Here is an 18,457-nt window from a genome sequence, read left to right as displayed (position 1 = left end):
TCTCCAATTAACCATCAGCAAACCAGAAGTGGCTCTGTGGCTCAATGTGACTTGAACTGAAGAGCGTGGGGACAAGCCCAGAGTTCAAGCCCCATGACTGACCAAAAAATTTATTTTAAGAGTTCAGTATATGAAGTAACAGATATGTTAATCATTTCAAACATATATAGATATCCAAACATCAGTTCTTGTACACTGTAAAATTTTTATCTGACAATTTATATCTTAATGAAGATGGAGAGGGATAAAAGAATTCTAGAGGTATAGCCAGGCACCAGTGTTCATACCTGTCATCCTAGCTATTAAGGAGACTGGAGGATGGAGGCTCAAAGCCAGCCCAGCCAGGAAAGTCTATGGGACTTCTAATCTTCAACTCACCAGCAAAAAGCTGGAAGTGGAGATATGATTCAAGTGATAGAGCATTAGGTATAAGAGAAAAATTTGCCAAAGGACAGAGCTTTGGCCCTGAGTTCAAACTCCAGCACCAGCAAAAAATTAAAAGAAAAGTTATAGAGGTCTATAACACAATGTGAATATAGTTAATATAATTTAAACATGCACTTAAAATGGTTGAGAGAATAAATTTCATATTATGCTCTTTTTAAACCACAACTTAATAAGTTACAAATAAGGCAGGCAATGGCATACACTTGTGATCCCAGTACTCAAGAGGAAGAAGCAGGAGGATCATGAGTTCAACACCAACTAGGGCTATACAGTAAGACTCAGTTTCCAAAAAAGATAAGCATTAAAATTAAAACAAAAGAAAAAGTTCAAAGTAGTGTGGCCTACTTTCTGACACTACCTTCCTCTTCTCTAAAAGCATTTTTCCCCTCATCCCCTTAATGTAACCAACATTAAGGCCTGACACATCTTCCAAAAAGCCTAGAAAAGAAAACCAAAAAGGAGGAGAGGGAAACTCCTGGAGTATAATAAGACTTTTCCAAACAGATATGTGGTAAAATCTTGCCATGTGAGCCAACAAATTAACAAAAATGCACATCAAGCATGTCCTCATGACATTTCAGAACATCAGGGGGACTAGGGATATGGCCTAGTGGCAAGAGTGCTTGCCTCATATACATGAAGCCCTGGGTTCAATTCCCCAGCACCACATATACAGAACATAGCCAGAAGTGGCGCTGTGGCTCAAATGGCAGAGTGCTAGCCTTGAGCAAAAAGAAGCCAGGGACAGTGCTCAGGCCCTGAGTCCAAGCCCCAGGACTAGCCAAAAAAAAAAAAAAAAAAAAAAAGAACATCAGGAAAATAAGTGGTAAACACAGGCAGAGGAAAAAGCTAGGCTCTCACAGCCAGACACTGGCTCAACCCATCCCAATGCAGTAGGGCTGAAAGTTAAAGAACTGAAACAAGGCTTTCCATACCAAAAGAGGAAAATATTCTAATGAACTGGGAAGCTACTCCAGTGTGATATGAACAAAACAAGGAACTAACCAAAGCAGAGGAAGAGCCAAGCTCTGGGATGTGAGTACCAGCCAGGCCACATTGCTGCTCTAACCTACCTAGAAAAGACAGCTGGGAACCACAAGCCACTCACATCTGGATGGATTTGTAACATCACTGACAAAGCTCTTGGAAAAGCTCTTGGTTTTTAACCCAGCAAATAGTATCCTCTGCAAAGCCAAATTTAGCAAAAGAATGGAAATGCAACTGTCATCAATCTTTTGATTCTGTGGTGGACAATACCTTACAGTCCAAATAGCAAAAATGCATGCTGACTACTCAGAAACACGTCATGAAAGAACAAAATGCTCTAAGAGGGATGAATATGTCTGATTTTTTTTAATCCCAGAGATTATAAGAAATAAGAGAAAAGGCATTATTTCACAGGAATATGGACATAAACATCAGGATAAAAAAACTAAAGAGAGTTAAAAGTGGTTGCTTCCAGGTTTAGGCAAATCACAGCAGAGGATCACAAGAGCCCAATAGCTATACCCTTATGAACACATAAGATGACACTAAGTGAAATGAACTCCATGTTATGGAAATGATTGTTATATCACAGTTGTAACTACTTTCAATGTGCCATGTGTAACTGTAGCTTCTATTATTGATGATCTTCTTGTATCACCCTCCTGTGGTTGTACCTACACTATCTCTGTATCTTATCTGAGTATATTGGAAACCGCGTATACTGGTATTAGAACTAGGAAACTGAAAGGGAATACCAAAATCGAGAGACACAGGGTAAAAAAAGACAAACAACTACAAAAGCAATACTTGCAAAACTGTTTGGTGTAAATGAACTGAACAACTCATGGAGGGAGAAGGGAAAGGGGGAGGGGAGAGGAGGAATGAGGGACGAGGTAACAAACAGTACAAGAAATGTATCCAATGCCTAATGTATGATACTGTAACCTCCTGTAATTCAGTTTGATAATAAATACTTAAAAAAAAAGTGCTTGCTTCTACGCTTGCCTAGCATGAGGCCCTGGGTTCAATTCTCAGTAACATACAGTCACACATACATTGGTTACCTCTACAGAATGAAATAGGTTAGAAATGCAGAGAATGGAGGCTTATCATTATCACTACACATTATTTTAAATTGATTTACTTTATTGTTATTATAAAAGTGATATACAGAAGGATTGAAATTACATGAGTCGGGTAATGAGTACATTTCCTTTCATAGTGTCTTCTGTTCCCTCTTTCACAGTCCCTCCCTTCTTTCATTACCCCTAAGTTATATAAAGTTCACTTTGGTCAGTGTCCAATGAGCTCCACTGCTGCACTTTTTCACCCCTTTTCCCTTGAGTTCTTAACCCTCCCCCCAGCCCTCCTGAAGGTATACACTTGAATATACCAAACATAAAGAAGACAGAATCACCAAAAAAAATTTTTTTAAAACCCTAAAAACTGAAAAAAGAAGAAGAAAGGAGAGAGCTTTTGCTTCCATATCTTGGAATTCATTTCAGTATATATATTATTTTGTATAAAAATAAAGGGGCCCTTAGGCACCATGCCTTTGTGTTTCTCTCCTAAAAAGAGTATCCTTTTTTGGTCTCACTGTATGTAAATATCTAGAATCCCCTATAATTTGGCATATCCCAGTTCATTTTAGATCTAACTTCCACATATCAGAGAGAACATGCACCATTTGTCTCTCTGGGCTTGGCTAACCTCACTTAACATGATTTGTTCTAGTTCCACCCATTTCCCTGCAAATGACATTATTTTATTCTTCCTAATGGCTGTGTAAAATTCCATGTGTATAGGTACCACATTTTTTTGATCCACTCATCTATTGTGGGGCATCTGGGCTGTTTCCGTATCTTGGCCATTGTGAATATAATGAACATGTACGTACAGGTGTCTTTATCATACCCTGGCTCATGATATGCAGAGTAGATGCCCAAGAGTACACAATAAACTGTTATTTTTAACCCATCTGAGTATGTTACTCAGAGAAATTAAAAACTGATTTCAATCCAAACGATGATTGGATCATTTGTGTTAGTTCTGTACATAAACCAGAGCAAGTGATCTCAAAAGATGTGGAAGTTGATTATATGCCAGTTTTTCACACACACACACACATACACACACACACACATACACACACACACACTCTTCAAAAGTAATACAGGATAATATAAAGCAAACACTAAATTTCACAGATTTGAGCATTCAACATGTAAACTGAAATAGCCACCAGGTAGTAACACACCCCCTATGAGATGACAGGGATGTGGCTGCAGGAGTGCCATCAAACAAGGTGGTGGCACTGGGTTGCTGCAGGAAGAGGTAGTTGTGGGGGACCACCTTAACACACAGTCAACAATGTGTCTGCATCTTTGTAATTCAGGAGAGAGTGGGGTACTTTAAGACACTGTCTCCTTTATGGCCCACAGTGACATTTCACAGGGACTCAGCCCCTACCAACACAACGGTGATGTCCCACAGTGTAGCAGCTGCCCCTAATGGGAAATTCTCTCTAGGGTCAAGCTTACTCAGGATTTACTAAGCAAGACCTGACCTGACCTAGGTAGACCAGCTCATACTCCGGTGAACTCTCCCAGGCCCAAACTTTGCAATATCAACTGAGAGGTAAATATATGTCACCATTCAGACTAGAAGGAAAATATAATATGGGAGGGGCAGGAAGTGGCATTTGCATTTAGTCCTTAGTGGATTGGAGCCTGTGATTGCTAAGCTCTGAGAAGTATTTTTGCTCAACTTAATCCCACCTTAAGAAACTATGCTCTGTGGAGTTCCTCTACAGAAGAGGCACACTTTTGTTCCTGCCTAAGACATTCTGAAAAGATCACTCCAAGACAGTTGAACAATTCCACAAAGGTAGCAGCTCTGTTCTACTACTTGTGAAAATACAAAAAAGAAGATACATTTTTCCCACAAAATAAATTACACCAAAGTAAGTTTTCAATTATTCTTAGCTCCCAGCTTCTTCTGAGTAAGGAATTCTTAACACCATAGACTTAGTGATCAGTTCTGGGTATTTCCAGCAAAACAGTCATGGTCTTAGGCCACCTCCTTATAGCTGGCCAACTGTGAGTGCACCTGCCAGCCAAATCTCCAATCCAAGAGCACTAATGTGGCTTGATCCCTAGGGGGTAGGATGCTGGGTGGGTCTGGGAAGAACATGGGACACAGTCACAGCAAATGCTCATGAGCTAAGGATCTGAGGGCAAGCACATGGCTGCTGGACCAACCTTTCCCACTGATACTTTGAATCTGATCAAATGTGAGCAGTGCTCTTCAGTGTCTAGTGAGTACTTAATAAATGTCACCAAAGCATACATTAAAATGGATTCGGCCATAGGCCAATTCTGAAGGAAATGCTGACATCCCTGTCCAGGGCTCCGATTTCCCTAGAAATATGGCTGTATGCACACCAATGATACCAGCTAGAACAGTGATAAGGAGACCAGGATACAGCCACATTCCTACTGCCAAAATAAATGGAGAGAGGCCCTGGATCATATGCCAGTATTTCACAGTGCTAGAACCTTCTGACATATGTAAACTTGGCTCCAGGCCAGTCATATCTCCTACAATTCAGCTTCTGGAATTGCAGACATGGTAGACTGCTTAATGAGATGGTTACAGAGAATGACAGTAACAGGAAAAAAAAAAAAAAACCACACATTATCCATATTCCTTACAGGACAACTACCACAAATAACACCACATGACCATTCCCCCACCCCCACCCCCGACCTATAGCCTTCACTCTGCTCCAATCCTATTCCCAGAAGGGCCTAATTGCCCATCCCTCTCATCTCCTTAAATAAGCAGTCAATTGAAGTCACAGCACATGATCCTCCCTGGATTCTTCTGTTTAGGATTTCACAAGGCCTTTGCATGAGGTGAAGGCCCCTATAATCCTGCCACAGATCCATGAGAAGGAGAAAAGAAACACATTGAGAGCCTTTTCTGAATTCTCAGGCTGGGCCTGTGGTGGCTTTGCTGAGATTATTCATCTAGTACAGCCCCTAACAACCCTGCTAGTTCCTGGAGTGGCTGTTAGGCCTACTTGGGAGCTGAAGGGCAGGTCTCACAATGAAGTGGCTTGTTATAAATAATAAACAGTATTTATCTGGGAAGTTCAAAGGCTCTTCAGCTTCTGCTTCATCAAAACTGAATTATAAAATACTCCTCAGAATTACACATACATATATTTGAATTCAAACCTCCTGAAAACCTGGCAGAACTCAGCAGCTAAATGCAAAACTGGGGTAATATTCCAGATAAAGAGGAATGCTTGGTTTCTCATAGTTTTGTTTTGTTTTGTGTGGGGGTTTTTTGAAGCTGAAATGAGTAGAGTCTCGAGAGCTGCAATTCAACAACCCTTAATTTAAATTTTAGACATAACACTTCCACCAGGTGAATATAAAATCTATCTTCATCCAGGAGAGGGAACTCTACCACTGAACAAAATGAGCAGCACCAGAGACAGATGTCCTTGGCCTTCACTCAGGACAATGTGGTTCTCTGGAGGCAGAAGGAGCACAGTGTTCATTGCACTTTATTTATGCAGTTATGATGAAATTTAATCTGTGGTCCCTGAGAATCTGCTGAGTATCAAAACAGAGAAGAGGGAGAGAGGAAGATGGCGCTGCCACAGTAGGGAGGCACCCTGACTCACTCCAACTGAATAGCGAGCTGGGAACTCCAGCACCCAACACCCCATCAAGAACCCAGCAAAACCAGCAGCCAGAAGCAGTGGAGAAACGCAGGAAAACAAAAAGGAGCAAAAAAGAAGAGCCGAAAACCTACTCGTAGCTGGAGAATATCCGGGTACCCTCCCCCCACCAGCCGACCCTGGCCCTAACAGGGCCAGGCTGGGAAAGGGGACCCAGCGATCCGCAGACCAACTGCCGAAAACTCACACCAGGAGCACAGAGTCCAGACAGCGGGACTCCACGGACACCAGGGAGAGTGCGGACCAAGACACATGGCGACAGCGACGGCAGCGATGGGAAGTTCGGGGGTCCACACTGGGAAGGGACATAAGCAGCTGGGGAACGCTGCGGTGCAGAAGGGGAGAACCGGGGACGCCACCACGACCTTTCGCCACACCACAGCACTCGACCCCCGAAGGACCAACGGCGGCACGGAACACACACATAATCCAGGACCCGTGCTTCCCCCATTCCCGCCTCCCCCAACAGGAGACCAGCTATCAGAGACCCAAACCCTTCAAAGAAGCTAGATCTCCCTCCCACCCCCTCCCCACCCCAAGGGAACAAAGAATCCCCAAATCAGGCAGGAAGGCCCCATCAGGCGCTGGGAAGTCACAGGAGTTTAGCAGGGGAAGGGTGGAGCAGCCCCAAGGCCCCCCAGGAGCCTGAACTGGCCGCACCGGCCCCACCCCCTTCCCAATAGGGGCCAGGAACAACAGGCGGTGCAAGCCCCACCCGAGGCGCCTGGACCTCCAGGACTTTTACAACTAAAATCACAGGTGCTGGTGGGCAATACCAGCACAGCAGGGACACCTGGGCCTGATCAAGCGCCCCCCTCACAGCAGAGGTGCAGTCTGAGGGCACTAACCCGCGCCCGGACAGTTGATCCCACTGGGTCCCGCACATACCGCCCCCCAGAGCAGACTCGCGGGAGGGCACAAGCACAACCCAACAACCCGGGGCTTGCTCTGGTAGGCGTACCTCACTCAGGTGGGCAGGGCCACAGCGGCACCGCCCGTTGTAGTGGGAGCACAGCACACAGTTGGCGGGGACCCCGGCAACAGCGCCTGCTCTGGTGGCGCGCCTACACAGGAGGGCAGAGCTCTCCATCGGCCCGTGCCCACTCAGTTTGGCCCATTTCACACAAGTGGGTAGGCCGGCCCCTCAACAACACTGGGCTCGGAGCGGTCCACACAGGAAGACAAATTGCCTGAAAGGTGAGCTCCTCTGACCAAGATACAGAGTGGAAAAAAGAACCAAAGAAGAAATAAGCATCCATGCTACGCTGAATCAGCGACTAGCAAACCCCCACCAGGGGCTGGCTAGGGTCAGCACAACACAGCGGCAGGACACTGTCCCGCAGAGAAAGACACAGAACCTACCGGCCCCCAAGTGCAGGGAGAGTGACCACCTTAGCAACAACTGAGAAGGTCACGCTCACCCATTGGGAAGCAAGGTTCAACAGCCAAAGCCAAACCCAGAGCCAGGACACCAGGACACAAGGCTCCCACTGACGGACCAGCGGGAACCAGCACAAAGCCAAACCAGGGAAGCCACCCATAGATCTCCAGATGCGCAAATCACAAAGAAATGTAACAGTTCATCAAAGGGCAAGCCAACTCGCCAGCTCCAAAAAGCAGCACGACTGAAGAGGAGATGGAGAATAAAAAAGTAAATGAGGCCATGTTAACAGAAATGATGGAAAGCATCAGAAACGAAATCAAAAAACAATTCCAGTTTAGAGTGGAAGTCTTGAAGGACATCCAAGAAGCCAAGAAAGAAATGGAAGCAAAAATGGATACAAGGCAAACATCCGTTAAAGAAGACCTCAACATACTGAGAAGTGAAATGCATGAAAAAATAGATTTAAAATACAACTCTTTAAAGGAAGAAATTTCCACGATCAGAGTTGATCTGACAACGATAAATAGCTCTCTGACATGCATAAACTCTGCAATTGAATCCACAGCACAAAGATCTGACCATATGGAATCCAGAATCTCTCTCTTGGATGATGAAGCAGCCGACAAGAACCAGAAAATTACCACATTCCAAGAAACGGTGAAGCTTCAGGGCAGACTAATTCAGGAACTAGTGCACAAAGACAAGAGATATAATCTGTGCACAATTGGAATAGAAGAAGGAGCCGAATACCAGAGCAGAGGGCTTCATCATATTTTCAATAAAGTTATTGCAGAAAACTTCCCCAATCTCACAAGGGACCCCATCCTGGTAACCGAAGCCTATAGGACACCTGGCAGGCCAGACCCCAGAAAAGCCACCCCAAGGCACATAATATTCAAGACTTCAGATCTCAAGAATAAAGAGCAAATTCTGAATGCAGCCAAAGCAAAGAAGGAAATTTACTACAATGGGAAGAGGATCCGAATAACAGCAGACCTCTCCACACAAACCTACCAAGCGCTGAGTGGAAGAACACGATCCAAGTTCTACAGGCCAACAATATGCAACCTAGGATTAAATATCCAGTGAAGTTGGAGTTCACATTCGAAGGGAAAACCAGATCTTTCCATAGCAAAAAGGATCTAAAGGAGTATATGAATAAAAAACCAGCCCTACAGCGAATTCTAAGAGGGGAATCCCACCCAACAGAAATCGTACAGGACACAGACAGAAACAGAAAGAAACTACAGAAAGAGTAGCTGACTAAAGACAAGAAGAAGAAAAAAAAAAGGGAAAAACAGCCCAACAAGAAAATGGAAGGAGAAAAAACACTCTTATCCTTGATCTCTTTGAATATAAATGGTATAAACTCTCCGATAAAGAGGAACAGACTGGCACAATGGATCCGCAAACAAAAAGTTGGCATCTGTTGTAGACAAGAGACCCACCTTACAGCAAGGGACAAAAACAGGCTCCGAATGAAAGGATGGAACAAGATCTTCCAAGCAAATACACCCACCAAAACAGCAGGTGTAGCCAGCCTGATCTCAGACAAGCTGGACTTTTCATTAAAATCAACTCAAAAAGACAAAGAAGGACACTACATATTAATACAAGTAAAAATCCAGAATCAAGACATCAAGGTGATAAATGTACACTCACCAAACAAAAGAGGCCCTACATATGTCAAGCAAATCTCACAGAATTACAGAACAAGATAGACCAAACACAATCATAGTGGGAGACTTTAATAACCCACTCTCTCCAAGAGACAGATCCAACACCTAGAGGATCAGCAAGGAAGCTGAGGACCTAAGTAACACCATATCCCAAATGGATCTGACAGATCTATACAGAATCTTCCACCCTACAGAGACCCAAAACACCTTCTTCTCAGCAGCCCATGGATCATACTCCAAAATGGACCATGTCATAGCCCACACAAAGAACCTCAGCAAATACAAAAGTATTGACATCATCCTATGTATTATATCTGACTACAGTGGAATAAAGGTAACCCTCAATAACAACGGTTACCACAGAGGCTATACACATTCTTGGAGGCTAAACCCCACACTGTTATCCAACACTTGGGCCACAGACCAAATTAAAGATGAAATCAACAAATTCATAAGCCACAATGACAAAGAAAATACATCACAAAGAAACCTATGGGACACAACGAAGGCAGTACTGAGGGGCAAGATCATTGCCCTCAGCACTCACATTAAAAGAATGGAAGCAGAGCAGGTGAATAACCTCAAGATGAAACTAAAACAACTGGAGAAACAAGAAATGATCGAGGGCTGGTGATATAGCCTAGTGGCAAGAGTGCCTGCCTCGGATACACGAGGCCCTAGGTTCGATTCCCCAGCACCACATATACAGAAAAAAAACGGCCAGAAGCGGCGCTGTGGCTCAAGTGGCAGAGTGCTAGCCTTGAGCTGGAACAAGCCAGGGACAGTGCTCAGGCCCTGAGTCCAAGGCCCAGGACTGGCAAAAAAAAAAAAAAAAGAAATGATCGAATCTAAAATGACTAGGAGGAGAGAGATCACAAAGATTAAAGAAGAGATAAATCTGATTGAAAATAGAAAGACCATTCAACAAATAAATAAGACTAAAAGCTGGTTCTTTGAGAAAATAAATAAAATTGACAGATCCCTCGCAAGACTTACAAAAAAAAGAGACTCATATACGTAAAATCAGGGACTCCACAAGTACACATGATATTCAAACAATCATAAGGAGCTATTTCCAGAACCACTATTTAGTAAAACACAATAATTTTACAGAAATGGATCAACTCTTAGAGAAGTATAAACTGCACCAACTGAACCAAGAAGAAATAAATCAACTAAATAAACCAATAACTTACAGTGAGATACAGGGGGTAATCAAGAACCTCCCAACAAAGAAAAGCCCAGGCTCAGATGGATTCACCAACGAATTCTATAAAACCTTTAGTGAGGAGCTAATACCAATACTCCTCAAACTCTTCTGCGAAATAGAAACAGAGGGAGAAATCCCAAACTCATTCTATGAAGCTAATATCATACTCATTTCCAAACCAGGCAAAGACCCAACAAAAAAAGAGAACTACAGACCAATATCACTAATGAACACAGACGCAAAGCTCCTCAATAAAATATTAGCTAACAGGATCCAGAAACTGATCAAGAAAATCATACATCATGAGCAAGTAGGCTTCATCCCACAGTCACAAGGATGGTTCAACATCTGTAAATCAATCAACGTAATTCACCAGGTTCAACATCTGTAAATCAATCAACGTAATTCACCATATAAACAGAACTAAAATCAAGAATCACATTGTTATCTCAGTCGATGCCCAAAAAGCCTTTCACAAAATACAACATCCATACTTATTAAAAGCTCTGGAGAGAACAGGAATAGATGGAACATTCCTCAAAACAATAAAAGCCATATACAACAGAGCAACTGCTAACATCATATTAAATGGAGAGAAACTAAAATCATTCCCCCTAAACTCAGCAACAAGACAAGGATGCCCACTCTCCCCACTTCTTTTCAACATAGTGCTGCAATCCCTAGCCATAGCAATAAGGCAAAAGGAGGACATCAACGGGCTCCACATTGGCAAGGAAGAAATCAAATTATCCCTATTTGCAGACGACATGATCTTATATCTGAAGGACCCAAAAAACTCAGTCCCCAAACTCCTACACCTAATAAACCATTTTGGCAAAGTAGCAGGATACAAAATCAATCCACAAAAGTCAGCAGCTTTTCTGTACACCAGCAATGTACAAACAGAAAAGGAAATTATGGAAACAATTCCATTTACAGTAGCCAAAAAAAGAATAAAGTACCTAGGGATCAACTTAACCAAGGACATGACGGACCTATTTAATGAAAACTATAAAAATCTAATAAAGGAAATCAAAGAAGACACAGGACATGGAAACACCTCCCATGCTCATGGGTAGGCAGAATCAATACAGTGAAAATGACCATATTGCCCAAATTGTTATACAAATTCAATGCAATCCCTATCAAAATCCCAGTCACATTCTTCACTGAAATAGAGAAAGCAATCCATAAATTTATATGGAACAGCAAAAGACCTAGAATAGCCAAAGCAATTCTCGGCAAAAAAAAAAAAAGCAGTGCAGGAGGTATCACAATACCAGACTTCATGCTCTACTACAGGGCCATCATAACCAAAACAGCCTGGTATTGGTATAAAAACAGACCCAATGGATTAGAATTGAAGATCCAGAAATAAAACCACACTATTCGACAAAGGAGCTAAAGACATACAATGGAATAAACATAGCCTCTTCAACTACTGGTGCTGGGAGAACTGGGCAGCCATATGCAGAAAACTCAAAGTAGACCCAAGCCTATCACCATGCACCAAGATCAACTCAAAATGGATCAAGGACCTCAATATCAGACCTGAATCCTTGAAACTACTGAAGGACAGAGTAGGAAAGACGCTAGAACTTACAGGCACAGGAAGGAACTTCCTGAATATAGTCCCAGGGGCACAACAAATAGGGGAGACACTCGACAAATGGGACTACTACAAATTAGAAAGTTTCTGCACAGCTAAGGACATAGCCACCAAAATAGAAAGACAGCCAACCATATGGGAAAGGATCTTTACCAGGACAGCAACAGACAAAGGCCTAATTAATATCTGTCACCAACAGAGAACTCAAAAAACTAAGCCCCTCCAAGCCCAATAAACCAATTAGGAAATGGGCAAAGGAGCTAAAGAGAGACTTCACAAGAGAAGAGATAAAAATGACAAAGAAACATATGAGGAAATGTTCAACATCCCTGGTAGTAAAGGAAATGCAAATAAAAACAACCCTGAGATACCACCTCACTCCAGTTAGAATGGCCTATACTCTGAACTTAGGCAACAAATGCTGGAGGGGGTGCGGGGAAAGAGGAACCCTTTTCCATTGTTGGTGGGAATGCAAATTAGTACAACCACTTTGGAGAACAGTATGGAGGTTTCTCAAAAAGCTCAATATAGACCTACCCTATGACCCAGCCATACCACTCCTAGGCATCTATCCTGAACAGCAGGTCCCAAGATATCAAAAACACATTTGTACTTCCATGTTTATCGCGGCACAATTCACAATAGCCAAAATATGGAAACAACCCAGATGCCCCTCCACAGATGAATGGATCCAAAAAATATGGTACCTATACACAATGGAATACTACATAGCGATTAAAAATGGTGAAATATTGGCATTCGCAGGGAAATGTTCAGAACTTGGACAAATAATGTTGAGCGAGACAAGCCTAGAACACAGAAAACAAAGGGGCATGATCTCCCTGATATATGACTGTTAAGAAAGGGAGATGGAGAGACAGTAGAGACCAGGCCTGTGAAACCAAAAACTGCTTGTCAAATGGTATTTCCCACAGGATTGGGACAGCGACCCAACAGTATGTAACTAAAACCAAACAACTATTCAACATATAAAGGTCAAAAATCAACCTCTCAGTGGGATACAATAGCTCAAAAGCTATGTATGTACGTTCATATAAGACTACTGTCGACATATTGTCTAATATCAATATCACATCTAAAGCCCTAGGCGAATTTTCTTGGGCTTGGCCACGTGGCTACTGTATATGTTCTTGATACATTGTATATATGTCTACCTAACCTAGAGAAGGGAAAGAAAAACAGGGCGTAACATATCACAAGAAATGTACACACTGCCCTACTATGTAACTGTACCCTTTTTGCACAACATCTTGTCAAAAAAATTTGTTTTCAATTAATAAATAAATTAAATAAATAAATAAAAACAGAGAAGAGAAGCTGGTCTCCTAGAAGTAGGCTAGTTGTGAACTTTGTTTGGAGACCCAGACACCCCTCAATTAGGAAACAATTCCAAACAATATCTACTCACCCAGAATGAGTCTGCAGTAGCCATTCTACATGGGTTCATTCTTTATCTGGGAAGATGTTACAACTCAAATAAAATACTGAACCCAGTCCTTGGGTTCCATCTAAACAGACTTTGGCACCACTCAGTGGCTCTGCACTCAGAAACCAACCTCCATACCTCCGCAGTTCTGAGAAATCAGCAATAACTTTTGCATTAATTGCTTTCATGGGTCTTTTTATTTTTCAACATGTATGCATTTTAAACAATTTCACAGGCCCTAAGTATCTCAGCAATTAAAACTTGAAAAACTGCCTTCCCCATGCCCCTCAATGCTGAGAACAGAACCCTTAACTTTGAAGATGCTAAGCAAACAATCTATCACAGAGCTACACCCTCACCTATGAAAGCTATCTTTGTATTATTCCAGTTTCAACAAGCTGATATCCCACTTAATTGTTGCTTATTATAATATTCTCCTTTCCTACAAAATTGAGATTTATATAAAAAAAAACTCTATAAAGACATCAAGTTTGAGAACTACCCTGGAAAAATCTACATATCTTATATCTCTTAAAGATACATCTATGTAATGGCAGACTGCTGTCAGAATCCACATTTAAACTTGGATTCTACTACTTTCTAGCTCTGTGACCTTGGGTAATTTACTTCACCTATCTGAGCCTCAATCTCTACCCCTAAACAACCTCATCAGGACATTATGAGCATTAAAGGAGTTAGTGGTAAGCATGCAGCATGTTAGGTGCCAACCAAGACTGTGCACCATGTGCCTGGCACATGGTGAGGGCTGAGTTAACAGCATGCCCACTAATACACAGTTAGACCTGTCTTCAGTCACTGACAATCTACACGGACATTTATAATTTAAGAGGTAAACATAGGTTAGGAGCTAGTGGCTCAGACCTGTAATCCTAGCTACTCAGAAAGGTGAGATCTGAAGTTCATGGTTCGAAGCCAGCCCAGGCAATATAGTCCATGAGACTCTAAGCTCCAATTTACCACACACACACACACACACACACACACACACACACACACACACACAAACAAAAAAAATGGAAGTAGATCTGTGGCTCAAGTGGTTCAATGCTAGCCTTGAACACAAAAGCTCAGCCTCAACATATAGGCCTGAGTTCAAGCCCCAGGACTGACAAAAAAGAAAATAATAATGATAAACATATACAGATTAACCTGTATATTGTTAAACTATATATCTATATACATATAATAAATTTTTATAAACACATACTTGTATTTCTACTAAGACTCTAATGATAGACAAAAAAATCTGTCTTTTGTGTAGTTAAAAATACTTGAACAGTTAATTATATACACTTATATTATTCATACATAGTTGTATGCATATAAAATGGGCTCTCTTTGCTGTGTTACTGGGTTCGAGGGAGGGGGCACAGACTCGGGAGCTGAAACTGTGACAGTAAAAAGCAGGCTGACCAGCCAGGGACACAGTGCAGACTCAGGAGTTGCCACCCTGACCCTGAGCAGTCCTCGAATTGGGGTTTATAAAGGTAAAAGAGTAGCACAGATGTAAGGGGTTGATGCAGGGGGTAGAGCAAGCAACAAACAAGCAAGCCATTTACAGAAGCAGAATTTTGGGGTCAGGTTGACCTAATCTACTCCCCCCAACATTTCCTATACCATGTTTCCCTAATCAAGATGGTGTCAGCTGTACTCCCTACAAAGCTGGGCATGGTGGCAGATGACAATAATTGCAGTACTTGGGAAAATAAGGCAAGAAGGACTAAAAGGACTCAAAGTCCAAGGCTAGTGTGTGCTAAGACCTTTCTACAAAACAAAGAAAAATGAGCTCTCTCTATATATAAATTCATATTTAAAATTTTTTGTTGCCGGTCCTGGGCTTGAACTCAGGGCCTGGACTTTGTCCCTTAAGTCTCTCTGTGCTTAAGGCTAGCGCTCTACCACTTGAGCCACTGCACCACATCTGGCTTTTTCTGTTTATATGGTACTGAGGAATCAAACCCAGCGTTTCATGCATGTTAGGCAAGCACTCTACCACATTCTCAGCCTCATATATTATAAATACAGAAACCTTTACTCTTTCAGTCAACTGAGAAGAAAGTTTCCTATATCGACTTCTAACTTAAATTCAACTACAAAATTCTCCTGGAAAGAAAGCTGTAGTTTTTCATTTTGCTGTAAACAGTCAACAACAACACAGAAGAAATGATAGAACTGGAAAGGCATAATTTTTGCAAGCACCAATGCAGGGATAGTCAGGATCATGAGCATGTGACCAGGAACAAGGGAGGAGTAATGTCATGAAAATGATGGTACAGGAGGCTCTGGGCATCAACAGGTTTACCAAAGCCACCATGGAGTAAATAGAATCAATTATCTAAAAATTCTAGAGCCAATTTAGACATTCACAAAAGCAAAAGGTAGTGAAATTTTTAGAGTGAGACATTCACAAGCCAGCAACACCCACTCATACTCCCCTGTCAAACTACAGTTGTGAGGACAGGAGCCCCTGCCCTTGCTTATCTAGCTGGTGCCAGGTGGAACAGTGGGGACCCTGACCTCCATAACACAGCTGGTCTGGTGAATCCCTGAAGAAGTGGAGCAGACACTTGCCTTGCTTTCAGTCTTCCTGGGCTACAGCAGCTTCCCTCAGAAGCATCACTCAGGCAATATTAGAGGACAAGAATGTCTTTTGCGAAGGAGGACTTTTATTAGACCACTGGATGCCTTGAAGAAAAGAAATTTCAGTCACTAAAACAACAAAGATTACACAATTTGTAAAACTAGTTGGAGAGAGATGCAGCTCTCAAAAGTAAAAATCTTTGATTCCTGAGTGGAAAAATTAGAATTCCAGTTACCACTACATTATGCGAAGAATTTTCAGTTCCAGGAATCTAGAAGATATACACGGTCCATTTACAAGGAAAAAAAATTTACAAAAATCAAATTTAAACCTGGAAGTCCAGAAATTAAAACCAAAATAAACCATTACATTGATTTATCTTGGGCATTTTGTCAATAACAAGAAACTGAGAAACACCATTTCTACTGAACATAGTGCTGCAAGTTCTAGCAAGAATTACTAGGCAGGAAAAAGCAATTCATGATTTCATAATGGGAAAAAGACAGAATTATATGTTTGCAGATGGTATAATCACTTACAAAGAAAATCCTCAAAATTGCACACACCAAAGTTGTTAGAGCTAACTATTTGATTCAGCAAAACTTCACCATAAAAATTCAACATTTAGACAGGCCTTATAGTGCTGCAAATGTCTGGGAGACTGGAGAATTAGATACCATTTCACAAGGCAATGTACTTCTGTAGAAGGGCATGCTGCTGCCAAGCACTGACAATACTGGCCCTCATTCCAATTGGCCAGATCTTAGGTTCACAATCTTGTGAGACTGTAGTTTGGAAAGTGTCAAAAACTTTGACATGATGTAACTTAATTTAAAATACAAAAGCGACAGGAGAATGTAACTAAAACTCAATGAACTTGTAACAGGATTAGATAATATAACTAAAACACAATCAGTGAAGGCCAAGCCACCAGGCCAAAGCAGAACTTGTCAGAAAAACAATTCTCATAAGGTTGACTGAAAGGCAGCCACCACTTTGACAGAAAAGATTTTAATTCTTACAGTGGCATAACACCTTAATCTCAGCACTCAGGAGACTGAGACATGAGGATCACAAATTCAAGACCAGCTTGGATTATATAGTGAGACCCTGTCACAAAACAAACAAAAAAGAGGAAGGAGCCAGTGGCTCACACCTATAATATTAGCTACCTGGTTGGCTAAGAATATATCACAGTTTGAGGCCTGTCTGGGAACAAACATTTGGCAACCCCCTTTGAGTGAAGTGACATGCACCTGTTATCCTTAACTAGTTAGGAGGCTGTGACTCTAGGCTAGAGAAGCAAAGTAAGTCTACAAGACTCCTTATCTCTATAGAAATAAAGCTGGATAGGGAGACTAAAATAGGGGGTCATGGTCCAGGCACAAGCCTAGATAGGGAATGAGAATGAAGTTAAAGGGGACAGGGGGATGGCCAGGCACTGGTGGGTGACTCACGCCTATAATCTATTTACTCAGAATGGGATATGAGGATCACAGTTCAAAGCTAACCTGGACAGGAAAGTCTATGAGACTCTTATTTCCAATTAACCACCAGAAAACCAGAAGGGGAACTGTGGCTCAAAGTGGTGGAGTGCTAACCTTGAGCAAAAGAGCTCAGGGACAACGCCTAGGCCCTGAGTTCAAGTCCCACAACCAACCAAAAAAAAAAGAGGATTAGAGGTATGGATCAGCAGTAGAGCAACTGACTACCAAGTACAAGTCCCTAAATCCAAGTCCTAGTACCACCAATCAATACAAACCAGTTGCAAACTCATACATTAGTAATAAACAAGCAAAGCAGCAATTAGTAAAACAATTCCATTTTACAATAACATAAAGAGGAATAAAATACTCAGAAATAAATTTAGTCAAGGATAAAAGAAATTTTTATACTGAAAAGAGCAATATTTCTAAGAGAGTTGAAAAGACATATGATTGAATGGAAGATATTCCATACTAAAGAACAAAAATACTCTATATTGAGGACAATACTACATAATGCCAGTTGCAAATTCCACACAATCACTATCAAAAACCTGGTTGCATTTTAGAGAAATTTAAAAACCCATTCTAGGACTGGGGATATGGCCTAGTGGCAAAAGTGCTTGCCTCATATACATGAGGCCCTGGGTTCAATTCCCCAGCACCACATATACAGAAAATGGCCAGAAGTGGCGCTGTGGCTCAAGTGGCTCAAGTGGCAGAGTGCTAGCTTTGAGCAAAAAGAAGCCAAGGGACAGTGCTCAGGCCCTGAGTCCAAGCCCCAGGACTGGCCAAAAAATAAAAAAATAAAAATAAATAAAAACCCATTCTAGAACTCAAATTATATCTTAGGTG

At 41.8% G+C, this 18,457-nt stretch overlaps 1 protein-coding gene across 5 annotated transcripts in view; it reads right to left on the bottom strand.

The window, feature by feature from the left end:
- Positions 1–18,457, bottom strand: part of Ninl (ninein like) — a 111,276-nt gene that overhangs the window by 83,380 nt on the left and 9,439 nt on the right. For 3 of the 5 annotated variants that reach the window (XM_048348676.1, XM_048348677.1, XM_048348675.1), the window contains one exon: positions 16,055–16,222. The exons of 1 other annotated variant lie outside the window; for it this stretch is intronic. The gene's annotated coding sequence lies outside the window, so the exon portion shown is untranslated. The remainder of the gene's footprint in view (positions 1–16,054; positions 16,223–18,457) is intronic. One more of the 5 variants, XM_048348678.1, reaches the window with a different exon arrangement.

This window comes from Perognathus longimembris, chromosome 6 (assembly GCF_023159225.1).
Source record: "Perognathus longimembris pacificus isolate PPM17 chromosome 6, ASM2315922v1, whole genome shotgun sequence".
Lineage (NCBI taxonomy): Eukaryota > Metazoa > Chordata > Mammalia > Rodentia > Heteromyidae > Perognathus > Perognathus longimembris.
This window is presented reverse-complemented; position numbering and strand designations above follow the sequence as displayed.